This window comes from Acanthopagrus latus, chromosome 18 (assembly GCF_904848185.1).
Source record: "Acanthopagrus latus isolate v.2019 chromosome 18, fAcaLat1.1, whole genome shotgun sequence".
NCBI classification, from domain to species: Eukaryota; Metazoa; Chordata; class Actinopteri; order Spariformes; family Sparidae; genus Acanthopagrus; species Acanthopagrus latus.
In genome coordinates, this window is record NC_051056.1 from 14,019,058 (window position 1) to 14,039,887 (window position 20,830).

Genomic DNA, 20,830 nt, shown 5'->3' on the forward strand with positions numbered 1-20,830 from the left:
GGGTTTACGACTGTCTGTCAGCTAGACCGGTATGGTATATGTGCAATTCCTTCACGCATTCTCCCCCAGGTGCTGTATTCTCCCTGTTTCTGTTTTGCTTTTCATCTATCTATCTATCTATCTATCTATCTATCTATCTATCTATCTATCTATCTATCTATCTATCTATCTATCTATCTATCTATCTATCTATCTATCACGTACTGTCAGAAGTTGTAGATTACATGCATTGTTCAATCTTCTTCAGTTCAAGGAACAGGAGCTTGCTGGGCGCCTGTCGTGGTAGCTTTGGCCTGAGCAGCCAAACATCGAGGCAGAGACAGACAATGCACTCTGTCTTTCTCAAGGTGCTGGTTTAACAAGTAGCCTTAGCTGAGTGTGTGCATTCATGTCCATGCTTTATTTTGCATTCCCTGCCTCCTTTTTCAAACAACAGGACTAGACACAGCTTCGGTTCAGGCGGGTATGATTTAAAGCATTGTTAAGCCTAACACTGGAGCTGTTTTGGTCCAACAGTCAACTCACACAGCAGCTCCAATTGTCAGAATTATCGGCAGCGCTACGTTCCTGAAAACCACTGATTTGTTGAAACTTTGCATTTCTTTTGGTTCATATTTCAATTTTACTTTGTGGCAGCGCAGTGCTTTTTATCTGGTTAAGATTAGGCAGATAAAACACTAGGTTAGGGGCAGGAAAACAACACATTTTGGCTTAAAATACCGATTTCGATGGCACAAACAGGGCTGAAGATACCCCTGACTTCCCTAATATCAGTTTCTAGTCGGCACAAACATGGCTGGAAATTGCCCCGAGGTCCCCTTAAAAATATCCAGCGGTGTTGCGCTTACATTTGTTTAAATGCTGACCTTCTCGCCCGTACAGTATCTCCATCACCATCCCCTCTGCACTGCCAATATGATAGCCAGATAATAATGTAATGTGATGTAATGTGAATGTGGGATGAAACATTAACCGTCAAGATTCTTCTCTGGCTACTGGGCTGAACGCAGGTGTGATGTGGATGCTGTGTATATTAAAAAAAAAAAAAACATCCATTCACTGGCCCATTACTGGGATCAGTAATTGCAGTGTTATTATGACATTTCAAAACCTCTAGACTACTAATTATTTAGACAAAGGTTTCAGAGCCTTCGTAGTCAAAGCTCCTAGACTTTTGAATGAACTGCCTGAGGAGATGGCGGATGAAAACTGTCTCGTTTTTTTTAAATAACCTCTAAAAAACCCACTTTTCTGAAAATGGCTTTTCAGTGGTTTTATCTGTTTTATGACATAATAGTTCATTTTACTCTCTTTGTGTTTTAATGTGTTCACCCTTTTTTATAGTAAAACACTCCCACTGTAAATGTGTTGTGAAAGGTGCTATAACTGTTTTTTTCTTTTTCTAACTGATTACTGAAGGTAATCACATTACATTAACGCAGTCTTGGCCCTCAAGACTGTCTATCTGTCTATCTACCACCGTGCCCATGTAGATTAAGCTGCAAAAAATCATTTATGGAGCAAGAGCCTTACATGTTACGGAGAATTGAGGGGGGGAAAAAAGCTCATCTAATTATTCTGACAAATTGGAGTTCACAAGTGGAAGTGGGCGGGAAAACCATTATGTGATCTTCCGCCTGCAGGTGAGTATTCTCCGTGCTTTTAGAGGGGAAACAGGGCCAGCGCGGCAGACAGAAAGAATTACATGGCGAACATCACAGAGTGGAGGGAGAGGGTGGAGAAGGTGAAAAGCGAAGGGGAAAGGATTGCGAGATTGATGTGTGGCTGGAGGAGAGGAAAGACAGAGCGGATGAGTGGGTGGGTTGGCGGGGCTGATCCTTGGGTGCAGGCAGCTGGGGGAGGGAGAGAAAGTGTGAATCCATGGGATATTAGATGTCCTGACCTGGCCAGTGGAGGGCGTGAGGATGGATTGGCCACCAAGGACCCACTGAGGAAGCAAGAACAAGAGAGAGGGAGAGAAGGGGGTGATGGAGGTGTGGAGAAAAAGAAGGGAGTAAGGAGAATATCAATGGCCAGACAGAGACACGTATGGATTTCTCTTCCGTCTCTTCAGAGCCTAACTTTACAGCAGCGCAGGAGTGGATCGAATTGGGAGAGAGAGAAAAAGTGCCTGCTGATCCTCCCCTGAGAAATCAACACTTATGCATGAAAAGCTTCTTTGACTGTTAACTTTGTTTCCCTGCTCATTGTTCAATAGGATGCACTTGTTTTTTTTGTTTTTTTTTTCCCCGTGTCCTTCTGTTTACAAGTCGACGCAATAAAAGCAACATAAGGTGGCGACAGAAAATAATGAATACCACATAAATGATAAAAAGCCGGTCCCTGCCTCGGCGTGGACTAATAATAGAAAAGGAAATTTGTGAATAAGTGTGGTTATGACAAAGCGTTGCCTTGCGACTATTTGCATAATTCCAATTATTGCACAATGACACACTTCCTTCCTGATGTGATTTGTGCTGACTTTTAATACCATCAGCATAAACAAAGGAATATCACGTTGATTCTGAAAGCTTGAGTCTGTCAATGTATGCATCAGCATCCGTATAATGTAAAAAAAAAAAAAAAAAAAAAAGAAGGAAAAAAACAAGAAAAATGGAATGTGGAAAGACAGCAGGAGGTTTTGCTCTTCAGAAATTATAGACCAGACCAAACCAGAATAGAAGAGCGGCGCAAACAATCTAACCACAAGGTCAATGTAGCTGCTGTTGTGGATCATGTCACGACTATGATCACGATGGCAGCCATGTGATTGCTTTCTCCAGTGCTGTTGCCCAGAAAATAATAAATACATTTTGACAAACAACATTTCTCTGACAATCGGTAAACTAAGCGTCATGAGATGTGATCTCAGAATAGCTTAACGGGCCCTTAATGGACCTTGTACCGAGACTGCATTTGTTGTTTCCAGGAACAACGTAGGAAAGCACGGAGGCACGAACCAAACTGTTTCCAGAGCTTTTTTTTTTTTTTTTTTATTTGATCACATCACATATTTTCAACTTTCGTGTTCATATCATATGTTTGATATGACAGAAGATCCCAGCAGCTGCTATGTGAACCCTTTTGGGGATTCTGAGTGTTGTATCGTGTTTAGGGATGCGGTTTTCTCCCCCGGTCAGGAATAAACTTTGAAAACAGAACACAACAGAACAAACTAGCACAGAATAGTGACACACGGAATTAAATTGAAGGGAAGAAAATAAAACAGAATAGCACAGAGCAGAATAACAGAGTTTAAATGGGGCAGCGGCGAATGGAACAGAATCTCACCACAAGGCCTATCTGAGGCTGTCCTGCAGTTTTTCATATTACTTTCATGATGAAGCTCATGTGACGTATACGGTCTCCACAACAAGGTTACGAACGAACTCTAAAAATAGAAAATAATTAAATAGAAAAGAGTTGAATGGCTTGTTTGCTGGTTAAAGGTCTAGTATGTACGATTTACTAATGTCAGCTTGTTGTCAGAGTGGTAGTGTGAAGTCAGAGTGATGTCAACATAATATTTTTAGTTACATCGCCATTAATGCAAAAATAATTTGAACCCGAGGTGTTTTTGGTTCCCTTAGAATGAGCTTTTTATATCTGCCACGGGAGAGGGTCCTCTTCCCGCCGTGTTTCAGTCTGTTTCTGTCTTGTTTGTCTTATTTTGACGTTTTTGCCCTCAGGTCCACTGTTTCCTCCATTAGCGTGAATTTCCCACCCTTTTTCCGTGTTCACCTGTGTCTTGTTTGTCAATCCCGTCTCTGTGTACATAGTCTGTTTGCTCCCTCATGTCTTTGTCAGTTTGTCCAGTGTAATTCACCTGAGCCTTTTGCTTCCAGTTTCCTCCAGTGTCTCCCCCTGTCACCTCGTGGTATGTTTCTGGTTTTGTGTTTTCTCGCTCTGTTTCCTTTGCTTTTGCTTGTATTTTGTTTCAGCCTTTGTGTTGCCAATTTGTATTTTGGCATCTTGCCATTCGTGGTTTTGGGATAATATAGCTCTTGGATTGTGCAGCTTTTGTTAATTACAGCTCACTTTTAGCGCGTCCCGTGTGTTTCAACATTTGGGTCCTAACCAATTATTCCAAAAGAACCTAACACTTCCACACATTCCACCATGTTGCACCACCATGTTTCGAGGGTTTTCACTCTGTGTACTTAGATATGGCGGCTCTGACTGCTGCTGCACCTGTGGCTCCTCAGAGCATTGAAAAATAAACATTTGACTTTTTTCAATAAAAAAACTGTATGAATTATTATGAATCACTGTATTTGTACTTGAATTATAACTGCCATACAATTACCTAGAACTGTCTGCGGCTGAAAGGCCAATCACCATATACTCACCCAATCATGGCTGCTGGTGAGTCAGATTGTGGGATTTTGTGAACTGACCCTCCAAACTTCATATATTCAGGCTACTATTTCCAATTGACTGTGGCATCAGACTTGCCATTTTACATTTATTTATCGACAGTTTTACACACCTCTGAGTTATCATAATCTGTGTCTGGCACACGTGTACTCGTTGTATACCCTAACCCATAAAGAAAACGACTTGATCTTGAACTCATCCAAAACTAGCAGCGCCATTTAATCTGTGGCCTGACAAGTAGATTAGTTCTCCAACCTAACATCATGAAAGGGTTGTAAAATATGCTAGCAACAAACCTGCATTTCAGATGAATAAGATCTATACACTTGGTGAAACGATGGTGAAATAGCGTAATGAAAAAGGGAAATCCAATTGTATGTAATCCAGGAAGTTACTGTAAGCAAACATTGTGCTTTTATAGAACAGCATAGACCAGGATAGAGTGATGGCCTTTGATCCCCTACAGGGTGGTCGCCCGTAAGGAAGATAATGAGTAGATCAATAACGCTGGTTGTAAAACTCAGGCTAAGTCATGCCTGCTCAGTTGGGGGTAAGCTGTGTCTTACCGTCAGCCCTCCAGCACCAACTGAAACATAACAGCAATGTGTTACATGAGCATGCGTTTAGTGTGAGATTCTCATCTTGTCGCTGCGTGAATCCAAACAGGAGTGTGTATTTCCAGAGAGGGATACGGAAGGCACTGAGATGAGAGGACGGCGTACGTGTGAATGCTTCGCCTAACGCATGCTCCTGCTTAAATACCTGACATCTTCTGTGACAGGGACAGAAGTAGAGCGGAGGGTTCACGTGAAGCTACAGTGCTGTACGGTGGTTGTCTTGCATGCATGTATATGGCAGGTGTAAAAACAATGCTGAGTCAGCTTTAAAACAATACTTAGACATTTCAGGAAATACACTTTTTTGGCTTGGAAAGGTCAACAGCACTTTGATACCTTTGAGGTGAATTTGAAGACACAGCCAACCGCCGAATAGCTTACTCACAAATAGACTGGAAATAAAGAGGGGGAAACAGCTAGCCTGGCTGTTTATGTGTATTCTGCACAAAAACAAAAGAGTGAAAACACCAAGAAGGTTGTGGAAGTTTAGAGGCGCTATTGGTTCTATATACACATTTCAGAGTCCAAAACAGTGACAGTCTCTAGTCTGTATGCTAATTTTAGCGAACCAACTCCTGTAACTCTCAGCAAGTAAGAAAATACTTCCCTAAATATCCCCACACTGTTGCTTTGAACATGAAATGTATCATTTGTCTTGTGTTTTGATGGTGTGATTATTTTTAACAGAACTACCCCAAAGACCTTTTTTCACAAAACTTGCCACGCGGCAGCCATCTTTGCATCAAGGGCGATTGCCAATTTGCAGTCGTTTTTTGGCTAGCAAGCCCAGGCCCCTATCTGAATGAATGGGAAGAGAGAGCCATAACTTCACTTTTAAATGTAACCAGAACATAAAAATGGCATGTATAGGATCAATCAAGCACTTGAAGTGAAGCGACTCTAACATTTGATTCACCTCAACTTTCTTGGTAATCCTGTGCATTAGCATTATATCCTCCTCTTCCGTGCATATGTCCGACCACAGATGCACCAAATCGGTTAAGACTGTCGTGAATCTCTGCGCACCTGTGTCAGTGCAACAACGAATGGCTTATTTTTTTCCCCCCAGTTCAACTGCGATAAAGCTGACGATTGGCTTTTGGGGGGAAGTTGCAGGACAAGTGTCACACAACCGCCATCTCTTGCAATTACAGGCTATCTATTCAAAATGCTTGTGGTTTCCCTGACTACCGTCTCTCCAGCCCATTTCTCTGTGCATTCGATTAGCAACCCGGTTACACCATTTACGCAGAGCGTAACCCTGTACACCAATCCAGAAACACATTTTATCTGTGTGCAGTAACATTCGTCATCGAGTTTAATCACACCTAAGCAGCATACTCCGAGCTCCAAATCGAATACAATCATTTGCTCAGGCTCTTATCAGCGAGAGGTCAGTGAGGGGGTGTGTATAATGGAAAACATGCTATTTTCCCCTTGTTAAACTGCAATACAGATGCTTTCATTTTAGCTGTTGGACACTGGACATTATACAAAACTTTACTTATTACTCACGTCATCTGCATGCGCCACACAGCCAGGGCAATGATTTACTGCGTTAAGCTGTTAATTGCCAGCAAACGGGAGCCCTGAGCAGATTAAAATGCACAGCACAGACTTATACTTGAGATGTTTAAGAGACTGTATACGTTGCTAGAAAGAGACTACATAATTGTAGAAACCTAAGAGACGCTGCGAAGCATAACAATAACCTCATCAGCTGAGGGAGCGGTGTAGCTACAAGAGTGATTGCTTGTGCATTCCGTATTTGTTGCTGCATTTAGTCTGTTTGATATTTCATTCATACAATCTCTAGTTTAGTGAAACACTGTTCTAAAACCCTAAAGGGAAAGGTACATTTGTGGATTGTTCACATAAAAAATAAAAAAAAAATAGCCTCCAGCGTTTTGTTTTTGAGTCAGGTTATGGTTACACTGTTTCATAATTTATTCTATATCCTTATATTTGGAGCTTCTCATATCGTGTCTCCAAATATGTCCTGACATACATCACATTTTTCCCATCCCTGCTCATAACCGAGCCATGAAAAATGCATCCCTCACCATGATTCCTACTTTTGACCCATTTCATATCAGACAAGAGACGTGAGAGAACTGCATACGCACTTGCCATGTGTTATTCCTGTTCACTGTTCACATCAAAGGAGTGTCCAGTATGAATACTTTCAGGACGTTAATATTTCACTATCTCACAACTCCATTCTGGCCCCTTGTATTGGGGGGTGGGTGTGGGGGGGTGGGGGGGGCAGGTGGACTGAGGAGAGGAGACCTTGGATTGGTTATATATTCAGGGCAGAGCCTCACTCTAATCCACATACACTCCAGCTCTGTCCCCCATGTGTGCCCTGCCCTTACGAAGACAAACAATGGATATCCTTCGCTCTCCTCCAGATCACCTCTTTCAACACATTATCCTTTATCCGTTGGACAGATCTGCCCAATTTCTTCATCTCTCGCATTTACAATTTAGCTCTACATTTCTATGTAAGGTAGAGAAACACATCAGTACTAAAGAGTACATATTTTTTGCCACATAAAAAAGATTTCAAGCAAAAAAAAAAGAAGGGGTGGAAAAAAAAAAATCCCTGGATCACTTTCTGTTTGTGTAAGGGGGATTTTTAGTTAAGCCCAATTTAACAGTCAGTGAGTTTAAGCAAAGGTGCTCCACACTTTCTATTCTGCAGCATAAACACTCAATATATGCTAAGCCTCATTCTCTTGGTGTGCATAATGCTGCCTGGATCTTACCAAGCTCCCGTGGACCCGCACACATGGCCCCATCCTCCTTACTCTGTCTGCCAATAGCTGCCAAGGAAAATCAATACATCAATACACATCGCAAATGTTGGGTCTTGACTTTGCAAGGTAATGTCTGCTTGTCTCGGCAATTTTGCTCTGTACGCGAAAGAAAGAAAGAAAAAAAAACCTGTTCCCTCACTCTCCCACGGACGGTGGGTGATGAAAAACATAAACATCACAGGTATTCGGTGCTGTTTTCTGGCCTTGACTATGACAGGGACATGCACTTTCTCTGTTCATCCCTCACATACTCAGCAGAGACTGCTGTGTGCAAAAACTTCAGGTTTTACTTTGCTGTTTCTAAAGCCTGACACCCACAGAGCCTGTGATCGGAATGGGAATGGAAGGTGGCGCAGGCAGAATCTATCCATTAATGTATCCATTAGCAGATTTCTCACTCTTTCACAAAAAAAAAAGAGGGTTCAAACTGATTTAAAATGGGAACCGCAACCCTGAGACCACGGCGTTGTATCCAGGCTTCATCCCAAGGCCCCTCAGTGTTTAAGCATGGTGCCGAGAGGAGTGGGAGGGAAATGCCGAGGAGGAGAAGTGGGGCTCAGAGCTAAGAGCCCAGAGACCCCCGTCTCTCCGAGAGATCGGTTCTACCCTGAAAACTCTATCTACACTTAATCCTGTCTCATAGGGACACACACCCACACATGCACATACAAATGCAAGCACGCAAACACACGTGCAGCTGAATTATGCATACACACACACACGCACTGATCGCATATTTCACATAATCACAGCAGCTGCGGGAGCACCCTATCCTCTACGGTAGAACTTGTGCTGATGAGTTTAGAAGAGTTGCTAAATGAGGAATAATGATATTTTTCACACTTAAGACCATTTTCTTATTATGCACCCGTTCCAACATGCATACAGCTGAGTTGGCTGAGGGGCTGATCGCTTGCCAAGTGCTGATGTTGAAAGGAGTCTTTTTGCAAAACATATGAACCCTCTCCCAGAAGATTTCTTGCAAAGTACAAAGTGTGTGACAGATGAGTAAAGCTGGAACACTCTGAAACATCTTCAAGAGCGAGGCTGCCCTACCTTAATATCTGAATATGCATGAGATTTCAAATTAGCAAGCTTTTTTTTTTTCCTTTGCATCTCAAATACACACATTCTGCCTCTTCAGTTGTCACATACCTCGCACGTATCTGACAATAAACAGCTTTACAAAAAAACTTTCAAGCGAACTAAGTTTTCATATTTTATTTAGATATCATTTTCCATCATCAGGCACAGGGAGCGCTGAGCAAGTTTGATCTGGGTTTTCTGCGAGGTTTCATGAATAAGGGCACTAGGGAGAGACAAAACAACCCTGTCAGACACCAACAGTGTCTGAAACCCATCAAGGTTGCTCTCTCTCCAGGGACTGTCAGTGGCAGCGGCTCTCGCTGTCTTGTTCCGTTTTGATCCAGGCTTAGCCCTCAACAGCTTTTTGGATGATCACTGGTTTTTCGCTGCAAAAGGTGACTCATGAATAATAATGTTTTCAAGTGAGGTAAATTAATTATTTGGCACCGTGTCAATAACCACACTTGGAATAAACACAACATTGACATGTCTCCAATTTTTGGTGAAATTACCATAAAGGAAGCTGCTGCTGCTGTTGAGGATGACTGCTAGCTACTCCTACTCCACTGGCATGACTCCTGCGGACTGCAGACATGCGATTCACACATTCAAATACAAATAATTCAACCTTGAATGTGGCTGCATTCGTCAATTTTCAGTCAATTGAAGGCTTACAATCACCAGAACGCGGTGGCATACATTCAGCATGCAGTGCGTACTTACACGTCTCAGGGAACCGGTCCTCGTTAGAAAAACAACCATATTCACTGTTCAGCCACAACATTAAAACTGCAGGCTTAATATGGTGCAGGCTCCACTTGTGTAGCTGAAACAGCTCTGACACATCGAGGCAGAGACACAGGACTTCTGGGGTTGGCCTGTGGTGTCTGGCATTGGGACATTGGCAGGGTCCTGTTGGTCGGAGCGTTTGAACTCCATGGATCGGACTTGTTCCTGCACAACCCACAGGGATGGAGAGGGAGGAGGTCAAGGATGGACAGTCGGGGTTTAACGAGCACATGACCTTCACTCAGGAGACCGCTGTTCATGCTTACAGTTGACATATTCAGTTTAGGTAAAGGATGCGTTGGTATCTTGGTGTCTAAAGCTTTCATTCTTACTCTTTTTACCTCTAGTTTGGTCTCCACCAACCAAAATTTCTTGGTTTTTAAAACATACTATGTAACATTTCTGCAATAAAAGCATTGAAAAACGACTGCAGCTTTGTTATATATTTATTGTGCTGTGTAGTTTAATCATCCCAAATGTTTCCAACAATGTTAAAACCCAGAGAAATTCAAATTTCATTTGAGCTAACAGTGTCTTTCCTTTGATCGTCTGTAGTTGGAGAATGAAGAGGAATTGACTCGTCCGTGAACATTTCTGTGAGTCAAGCTGAGGGATTTTCATCAGTAGTGGTGGATGTGATGCCATGCTACTTATGTGTAGAAACTGCATCCAGTGTTTTAGAGTTTAGGCACTAAATCTGTCTGTTTGCTGCCTGGGCAGGTGATACACAGTAGTTTTGTCAAAGTTTGATTGATGAAAATGGCTGCCTGCTGCTGGAAATATAAATTGTGAGGTTCGTCTCAGGGTCGATTTTTATTTTCTATTTCTTTCAGACTTTATAAACACACTAGAAGTCACACTGTTTGAGCTTAGAATGGAACCTGTGTAATGAATTCTGTTTTTTTAAGGTTGAAGTTGAACGTTATTTCTTTATCAATACTGAGTATTCACTGACGTACCGACCATAATAGAAGCTTTAGAACAACATACCTTTCCATGTAAATACATGTGTGGATTTCAGATGTTTCAAACTAAAACTCCACAATGGAGAACTGTAGCTGTGCTAGGCCACATCTGAGGATACAATGTGTCGAATTTTCACTGTTAATTCACATTACACAGAAATTGCTTTACAATTGTGGCTTTGTTATGCACAGCTCAGTAGACCAGGAGCCCTGCTCCAACCCCATTAGAGTCTGCCGGTGTGAAAACAAAAGTAAAATTCAACAATTTCCTGCAGGCTCATATTTCTGAAAAGTAATTTGACACTATTTTAATCAGAGATGTGTAAAATTGGTCTTTTCACCACTGGATTCTACTCATTGCTCTCAGGTAAGGAAAAACTAATTAATCTATAATCCATGACAGGCTGTAATTTATTGAGATGAAGTCACACACAACCATTCCCCCCCTATGCTAATACACACCATCCAGAGAAAAGTGTCAAGTAGAGAGAAGCACTGCAAAAAAAAAAAAAAAAAACAGGAACCAGAAACTGCTTCCTAGCCCTTCCATTTAGCCTCTCAGTAAATCCTTTGTAATTAATCACATTTGGGATTATAACTCACCTGTTCTAATGTCACCCTGCTTTTACACTTTTATAATTGTGCTGCTTGAGTGTCCAGGTTTGTAATTCACAGCCATGCTAGCGTCAAAGCTCCATGTCTCTCTGTCGGTCGACCACTTCAGTCCAGACTGAAATATCTCAATAACTACCAAATTGATTGCTGTGACAAATTTGTTTGGCAAAGGTTAGTTTGTTGTTACGCTAAACTAAATGGTAAATATCACCATGTTTGTATCTTCAGTGTGAGCATGTTAGCATGCAGGAGGTAGCAATTCATCCAAAGCACCACACTAAGTACAGCCTCACAAAGAAATGGCTGTAGACTCAGAGTCTTGTGTGTCTTTCTCTGTAACCATTTGTTAAAAAAATAAATAAATAACAGCTTCAGAATCATTTTGATGTTTTTGTGTCTTGTGATAGGGTGAATGGTGTCTCTCTCTCAGCCACTCTGCCCCCCCATCACTACATAACTTCAGTGAGAGGGTAGGATCACTGTTACGTACATGTTTACTTCAAGATACCAGCTTTACTCACATTGTTATGATACAATGAGTTTCATTTGTACTTTGCACCTACATTACATCTGACAAATGGTTACCACCCTGGGATTTGTATTTAACACAGTGGTGTTACTCTTAGAAACTCTAGTGGGGGCGCCAAATCACGTTCGACGTGATTTGATCACGTTGTTTGATCATTAATGATTTCTTTAACCTATAAAATGTAAAAATCTATTATACAGCCTCAGGAGCCCAACATTACGTCTTTAAAGTATGTACTTTGACCAACAATTGAAAACTAGTTAAAACTAGTCTGCTACTAAAATTGTTTTGTTGATAAGTTAACTGACAGAAAATGAAAAAAACTCTAATAAGCTATTAATCTTTCATTGGCGAGCAAAAACGTAAAACACTTTCTGGTTTTAAATGGAAGGATTTGTTGCTTTTCTCTGTTTGACATCATTATAAATTAACTATCTTTGGGGTTCAGACGGATGGTCCAAGAAAATAAAACTATTTGAGACGTCGCCATGGACCATGGTGATGGACATTTTTTCACAATTTTCTGACATTTAAGATTTAAGAATGAATCCGCTAATAAGAAAAACAAATCATCAAGGTGAGTGAATAAATAATAACGGAAATAATGGTTAGTTGCAGGTTTTATTTAAAATATTACAAAATATGAACCAGCTCGCAAAATCTCTGGCATTTGTTCCTGGTAAATAAATGATGTCAAGCTGTCAAATAATAGCCTCGATCCATTTTCCACTTATCAGTTAATCAACTAATTAATTGATACATTTAGCAGAAACCAGCAGAACTATTGAGCTAATGGCAACTAATCACTTACTAATGCATGGCTCTTGAGCTAATGCTACATACTCGGTTCTCTGTTTAATTTGCATCTATCCAATTAAGACTGGTTGATATATTTGAATCCAAACCAGTAAAATATGGTGGTGATTTAAGGGGGTTTTTTATATGATGCTTGGTGATATGAAAACAACGAACTGGGGACGATATAGAGTGCAGCTGGGAAATGCATTAGACTGTGCTCATGTATATCCAATGGAAACATAAAAGGAACAATTGAGTGGCCTTCATAGCAATAGACAGTTTACAATGGCCCTGGGGGAAGATGACACACCAGGGGAGAGGAGACACAAGTGTTTTGATTAGTAATACTAATTATCTTCAGACCGTTAGCAAAGAAGAGAGAGCATTAAGTTAAATGGCCTGCTCCAAATTCTCTTTTCTTTCAGCAACATAAATAGCTCGACAACGAATCAGATCTTCATCTCTTTCTTATTCCCTCTCCCTCTGACTCCCCGCTTATTTCTCTCCTTTGAGGAGAACAAAATGAGTCCAGATCTTGTTCATTACAATGAAACTAGACAACATTAAATTGTTCTTCTATTAAATCAGCCCTTTGTCTGACCAGACATCTTCAATACATAGCAACAATTTGACAACTCAGTTCACACTCTCTCTGTCTCAAACACACACACAGGTCTCTGCAGACCAATGAATGGATTCCAGCTCTGCTGTCACACTTAGATGATAATTATAGTATATATTGTCACAGTGGATGCATCCTGACAAAACACAAACACGCCATATGCAGATTGGCCAGTTTAACAGGCTGAGGATAAATCAACATTTAGTGTGCACCAAACGCTAGGGAAATATTTATCCTGGAGGACAAACGATGTGTGTGACAAAGCAGCCATATTGGGAGAAGTAAATAAGGCAGATTAACCGTTCTGGTGTTCTGGTGATGTTGTGTTCCCAGACATGCTTTGGTAGGACAGATGGAGGCAGTGAGACATGCAACCCTCATTGTTATCATCGCAGGCTGAGAACAGGCACATTAGAATTAATCAAATGAAAATAAACTCAGCATGTGGAGTGCTTGATTACTTATCGTGGCAAAGGCCTGAAATAAGAATTAACAGGGCCGCAGCTTGAGGCTGGACCGTGGAGGACGATGGGCGTCTTGAAAGCGAGCAAAAGAGCATACACAAAAATTTGCCTGGTTAAATGTTTCTCCCTTTCTTTCAAAGCAATGTTCATTCAGCTCAGCAGTGCCATTTTCCTCCAGTCTCGGCATCATCACTCTCCCCATACAGGTGTTTTTAAACCCCTCTGCCACTGTTCACCTTAACTCCCCGATCATACTCTGTCAACAAAATTGTGAGTCTCTTTCTTTTCTGTCGGACAAGACAGTCTGATATTGATCCGTCAAACCGTTGGTAAGGTCTAGCCAGTCGAATGAAAGGTCAGAAAACAGTCTATATTCCTTTTCCAGTGGCGGCCACCACAAGTCACCCACATGTACCATTACGTGCTTCATTATCAACCTTGATGAAAAAGACACGTGGCGAACTTTCATCAAACACGGGCGAGAAATGCCACCTCTTTCAGATGGACCTTGCCCTTGGTTGAGGTGTGATGGGGAGCTGTAAAGCAACATGTTCCAGGAGGGATTATCAGAAAACAAACTGGTTAGAAAAAAGATCCAGCGACATGTATTTACTTTTTAAGCATTCGCGGTGTCTGACTCAGATCGGCTCACGTTGATTAGCTTTTTTTAAGCTGTGAGAAAGTGTGATAAAAACATCATTCTGTTGCTAAGTGAATATCATATATTTCCCATAAGAAATAATGCGCATGCCGTCTTTCAAGCTCCAGCAGCATTTACCTCCTGGCAAAGATCAGACTGAAACACTGAGACACAGATCAGTAGAGGAGTCTCTGGGGGAAACTCGCTCTTCATCGCACTCTCAATAATAATAACACATGCATGCTTACAGACTTGAATATGTGGAGATACTGCACGCTTGTTTCTCTCGTTCCTTTTTTTTTCCTATTTTCCTCCTTCCTTTGTCCATTTGTATTTATGTGTGTTTCGTCATGTACATTGTCGCTACGTGTTTCTCTGCTTATTTGCACTAAATAATCAACGTGAAAGGACTCAGAGACATTGCAATTACAATCATTATTACCATAAAAACAATCTCTCTTTATATTCATGCACCAGAAGGACCCATCTAATTGAATCTATTTCCTTTGCAGATGATGGATTCACCTTCTGTCACGGTCGATGTTGTCTGATTTCCATGCCATGGAAATATGCTTTTTTTTTTTTTTTTTCTTTTCAGGCTTATCTCAGCTGCCTCTACCTCATCTGCTGCCGATTCCCTCAGTGTTACTCTCTCTTTCTCTCTCTATCCCCCTCTCTCTCTGTCTCTCTCTGACTATCTCACTAACATTACCACCACCAGCAGAGAAATGATGGTAATTGGCCATTTTGGGCTTGGACAGCTGCTAACATGAAAGCGAAAGTGGCTTCAGCTTGGAGTGCTAGGCGCTAACCTCTTCAACAGTTTTCCCTCTAATAACCAGGATACCTCTTTTTTTCCCCCGCACTCTCTGTACTCTCAATAAGCACACATAAATAAATGAACGCGCAGGTGAGATGGATGAAAACGACAAACACACGAGAACATTGTCTTTACTGGTTTCACCTCATCTTGACTGATTGGAATTGAGGGCTGAGACAGACGTATGTCTCCCATACAGAGATTAAAAAGCCTCTTATCTTGCCTCTGAAGGCCTTTAAGCAAGGACGATGTGCTTCACTGAATAATAAATGAGAAAGTTCCACTTGACTTGTAGCTATTAATTTAAACCAAGCCTTTACCTTACTTGTATCAATTAGGCATCCGCCGCTCCTATGGAACTGGCCAGCAAAAGTGTTTCTTCTCCTCTTTCTTTGACTGAACCTCTTTGCAAATGTGTAAAGCAAATGAAATCATCTCACAGAGTTACAGTGGAAAATCATGAAATTGAATGGAGCGATTCCGCCATTCTGCAGAACATCCCGAGGCTCGGTACCTTGTAACAGAGATCCAATCGATGCCTGTAGCTTTAATCACATCTAACTTTAATGCTAGCCACATCTCCGAGGTCTAATTCTTTACTTTCACACCAAATTACTTTTTAGCCCGAGGCACATTCTCTCAAAAAATGTATCTGCGGTCACAGCTTCAACAGTATGACCATGGTCCATTGATTGACACGCGGCTAAAGGCTGAATCCCAATGGAGAGGATTCCTGGTATCACGTATGGCTGGTCTTTTCTATGGAATTACAGCACTTGTAACTACACCTTCATCATGGGGAGAGGAGCCTTAGGGTATCTCTGCCATTAATACTATGCCTAAATTCAGGTTTCAGATAGTGCAGAGCACAATCACAGCCCTTTATCAGGTTTGGTAGCAGTTTCTTATTGGACCTATCTAACAGCTACCAATAATCCAATGAGAGACTGAACTAAACTTCGGAACGCTGGTAGTTAATTAAAATTCTCCCAGCAAATTTGGTCAATTTCATTTCATCATTTTAGATCAATTCCTCCGGTTTCACTCTATCAGTTTGATTCCCCTGGAACCTGGATTTGCCTGTGTGGTATTACCCCTGAAATAGACAATATTCTCAAACGCACACTATATCAGATTTTTAATAATAAAGGATTGTCTTGTAATCCACTCCGTCACTGGCAAGACACAAGGGTGTCATTTGGAAGAGCCAGAGTGCCATCATGTGGAGGAGGCCCTCAACTGCACACTGGTGCAAAGAAAGTTTCAGCTTTCAGCTTTAAGTTGAGTGGCAGCGTGTTTTTAGTGGCCGGCAGCGTCCTGTGCAGAAATCCTTTTGTGTATTCCGTGGTCAAAGACATGCAGTGAATTGGACATGTGAATTAAAAGTCATTTGAACTGTGTTGGTAAATAAATTAAGAGAACTGTTTCAGCTGATTCCTCTAGATGTCTCTCTTCACCTGAGTGGATTTCTGCTTTGGGATATCAGGCAAGTCTAACAACCTGTGCAAGCAGTTACATCAGCCTAACAGAGAGGATCTAAGCGTGTGCGCGTGTTTGAAGACACCGGGGGTTGATCACGATGGCGGGGAGGGGTGCATACACAGAACAGATCAAGTACATTCAAACTACAGAACATAGGCTTTTTGACATGCTTCTTTGGTTTACGTCTGTCCTAAGACAACCTATACATCACGCACTTATGATGTAAATATGAATGTGAATGTGGAAATGTTGTGAAAAAAAGGAGACTATAAATAAGGACACAAATCCAGACAAGGCATGGACATACAGGAACATAAAATACAAATTGAGACAATATAAGACTAAACTATAAATAGCCTGAAACACAAACTAGGTGTTTTGCATAATGACACAGAGTGAAAACAACTCATTTCCATAGTGGTTCATGAACAACAAGGACCATTATGCCTCTGCTACATTGCAGAGTTGCAAGAAAGTTATGAGATGCAAATTGAGCTAAGAAGATTATTATACAAATAGGCCAAGCTTTTTTTTTTTCTTTTTTACTAAAATACCATATGTCCTCTTTTAATTTCAGATAATGACAATGATAATAATAAGACAACAGAGTAAAGATAACAACGGTAACAGCTTCTCACTTCATAAGTTCTTCCAAATTGTAGCCCCCACACATTCAATATATTTAGATCCAAAAGTGCCCTATCTTTGAATTGTGACAAAGAAAGGATATACCTATATTGGTCCCTAGTATGCTAAGGCCTGTCCATTTAGGCATTTAAACCAAGTGTAGGCCCATTGTGACATCACCCATTGTTTTGTGGAGGACTGTTTTCAAGCATCAGCATTATAACTGTTTACAGCCTGGTTATTTGTAGCCGGAAGTGACCATATTTTGACAAGAGGTTGGAGCTGGAATGGATACTGTTTGATCTGAAGACGACCTGTGGTAGCAACTTGTCAATCACAGTGTAGCCACGCCCTATAGCATACCCTGCTTTGTTGTCTAATATTCTCTAAATGGGACCATCATTTCTAAAAAAAATTAACATCATGGTGTATCCAGAAGACTTGAACCATATATTGAGACCATCAACTCATCAGGAACCTGTTAAATGAGCTAATAAATTGAGTGAGAAGTAGGGTCATTTTCTCAGAGGCTTACATAGAAAAGGAATTATTTTTTCAAACCAGTGCCACCTCTTGCCAACCAATAGCAAGAATCGCGGATTTAAAGGCTCACCCAAAAATGAAAAGTCTATGTATTATAGTCCACAAAACATTTCTGGAGCTTCACAGAAAAACAGGATTACAGAATTCGAAACAACTCAAGTAGATAATTTCCTCCAAAAAATACAAAATCTATGAAATTACTCCATTTGGCTCATCCAAACTCATCCAAAAGCTCCAAGATCAGAAATGATGATTCAAAGATATGTCTTTTTACACTCCTTTTTCAAACCATACTTGTCACGGTTAAGCTAAACGCATTAGCTCAACCATGTGCTGATAACATCTTTTAAAATCAATTTTGGATCTCCAGGCTTTCAGATCCTTGTGGACAATATCAGACAAGCAATTTCTTTTTTACTTTTGGTTGATTTTTACATTTTGAAAGAAGTCCCTATTTACTTCAAGTGTTTAGTAGAATGCTACAATGCTATGTTGCCTTTATGCTCCAGAAATGTTACGTTGTCTAACTTGACCTAACTTTCCACTGGTATGGAAGTAGAGCAGAAAATGAGTTTTCATTTCTGGGTGATTTTTTTTTTTTCTGTAAGGCATTTCTGCATCAGCTTTAATTTTCAGACTTGCAAGACCTGTCCAATGCTTATACAGAAAATTATTTCTACCTAGGACTGGCTGCTCAATGCTGAATTCTGGTCAGTAATGTTTGACCATTTTAATTATTTAAAATGTCCTATGAAAACTGGACTATCTAATTATAATTCAATATGTGTCATTTTACTTTGTACAACCTTAAAATGACCACAGCATTAATATGAAATGCCTTGGCAATTCGTTTGGAGAAAGACTGTCATCTCAGGATTTTGCGTGAATGAATAATTTGGTTGTGCTACTTGTTCAGAATATTAAACCACGATGTAAAGTTATGAAACCACAGCCTCACTCTCTTTTAGCTGCTCCTCTGAGAATGAGAATGAGAAGAGAGATTCGCACTTACCACCCATATCCCTCTGCCTCTAACTAGGACATGGTAAAGGAGCTGTAGCGAGGACACAGAGATAGAGAGGGATGGAGGGAGGGATTATATCCAGTGATAAATAATAGGCCTAATAATGTGGCTGTTGCTCAATCTCCATTAAAAAACGGGGCTGCCCGATCCACTATTTTCACATCCTGGCCGGCACAGAGGACACTGACCAGACACAATGATGTGGTCAGAGGTCAACATTCATCAAGGAGATAAAACAGACAACTTCCTCATTGATGATTCAGTGAGAGGAATGCCAGTTGACTATCACACTAATACTAATTGTGCCTTAGAGCACAGCCATTAACTCCTCTCAGCGACGGTGACACATTGTGCTGAGAAGACACAAGATAATCTGCAATGTTTTAACTCCTTTTGTTCTTCCTCGGTTAAATTTCCCCTCCTACGCTGGCTGCCGTCCCACCCTTCGTCCCCCTCGTCTCCTGGGTTTTCCCGATCAGAAACTTTGCTCTCCGAAAGAAGTGGAAGCACCCAGATGAGCGGATGTTTTGTGTGCGCCGGGCTGCTTTTTCTGTCACTGCTGCTGACCCACAAACTCGGCCAAGTCAGCCCAAGGCCTGTACAGCAAGATACAGAGCCGGATAAACAATCACAAAGACACAGACGGGGGATAAACATCTTCCTGCTCACACTTCTGACAGCAATATTTGCACGAAAAAGACCGCTAGTACACGTGGACGCTAATAATTCGGTCCAAACAAGAGCATTGTAAAGATGTTCTTTCCGGAGTGTTGATTCTGATTTGAATTCCTAAAAAATCTGCCGTTTCCTCCCCTGCTCTAAAACAGGAAGTAGAACTGTGGTTGTCTTCCGCTCGTCTTGTTTAATGGAACCCCCCTTCCTGTTTTCAGATTCATCCCGATAATGGCTGAAAGTCCCCAGCTGAAAGCTCCACGCACACACACACACACACACACACACACACACACACACACACACACACACACACACACGCACACACTCTCTCTCTCTCTCCCTCTGTCCTGTCCCTCTCATTATTTCTTTCTCTTCAAGTTCCTCTCACTGCCTCTAAGATGGCTGCTAGCCTCACTGACTGCTTCACAGAGACCTTCCTGTCAGAGCTGTTTCACACATTCCAGGTGACCATGTGTGTGCCATGTGAGCTCGTACATAATTGTGTGTCCATGTGTGTGAGAGCTCGAACTCAAACTGATTGATTATCCCCAAACTGATTGCTGTTAAGATCAAAGTGTCTGTGAACTGTGAGGATGGGCTGTGTGTGTGTGTGTGTGTGTGTGTGTGTGTGTGTGTGTGTGTGTGTTTAAGGGATAGTGCCATGTGCAGCCAGGCTAGAGAAGTATGCAGGTCAGTGCAGAGGGAATGTCAGGAATGCCAGTGTAATTCAAACTCTCTGCTACAACAGGAGGCAGCGGACTACCTGGGCATATTTAATACCAAAAGTGGGCAGAAATGTTAATGTGTGTGTAGCACAGTTTGTCAAGGAGCCATATGTGCTCACAGCATCATCCGAATCCCCCTTAACTCAGCAATCTCCCCATCTTATGACTTGCAGTAATATTACACAACGACACAGTGTTTCGGCCTCAATGTTCCCAAACACCTGCACTTAAAACAAAATTTGTCTCAACTCCCAGCTGCTCTCACACGAGTAACACCTCCCAAATCCAGTTCCCAGGCTTCAGTAAGCCTTTCATTTGATATCACAACATATCTGCCACCCCCCCCACCCCACCCCCACCCCCACTCCTCCACCCCCCCTTCCCTCCCTGTCTGGCCAGCTTTTTCACGGCAGCCTGTTTTCACTCAGCGGCTTTGACAAAGACTGGCGAAATAATTACAGCTGGGCCCAAACTCAACAAGTGTTTGTCTCCAGTAATCTCCACCAAACCCACCAGCAGGGACCGTGTCATAGGAAGAGGAGGAAGAGGTCGATTGTTCTGAAAATGAGAAGCCAATGACATCATTTCAAAGAGCTCTGTTTGGAGTGTTCAA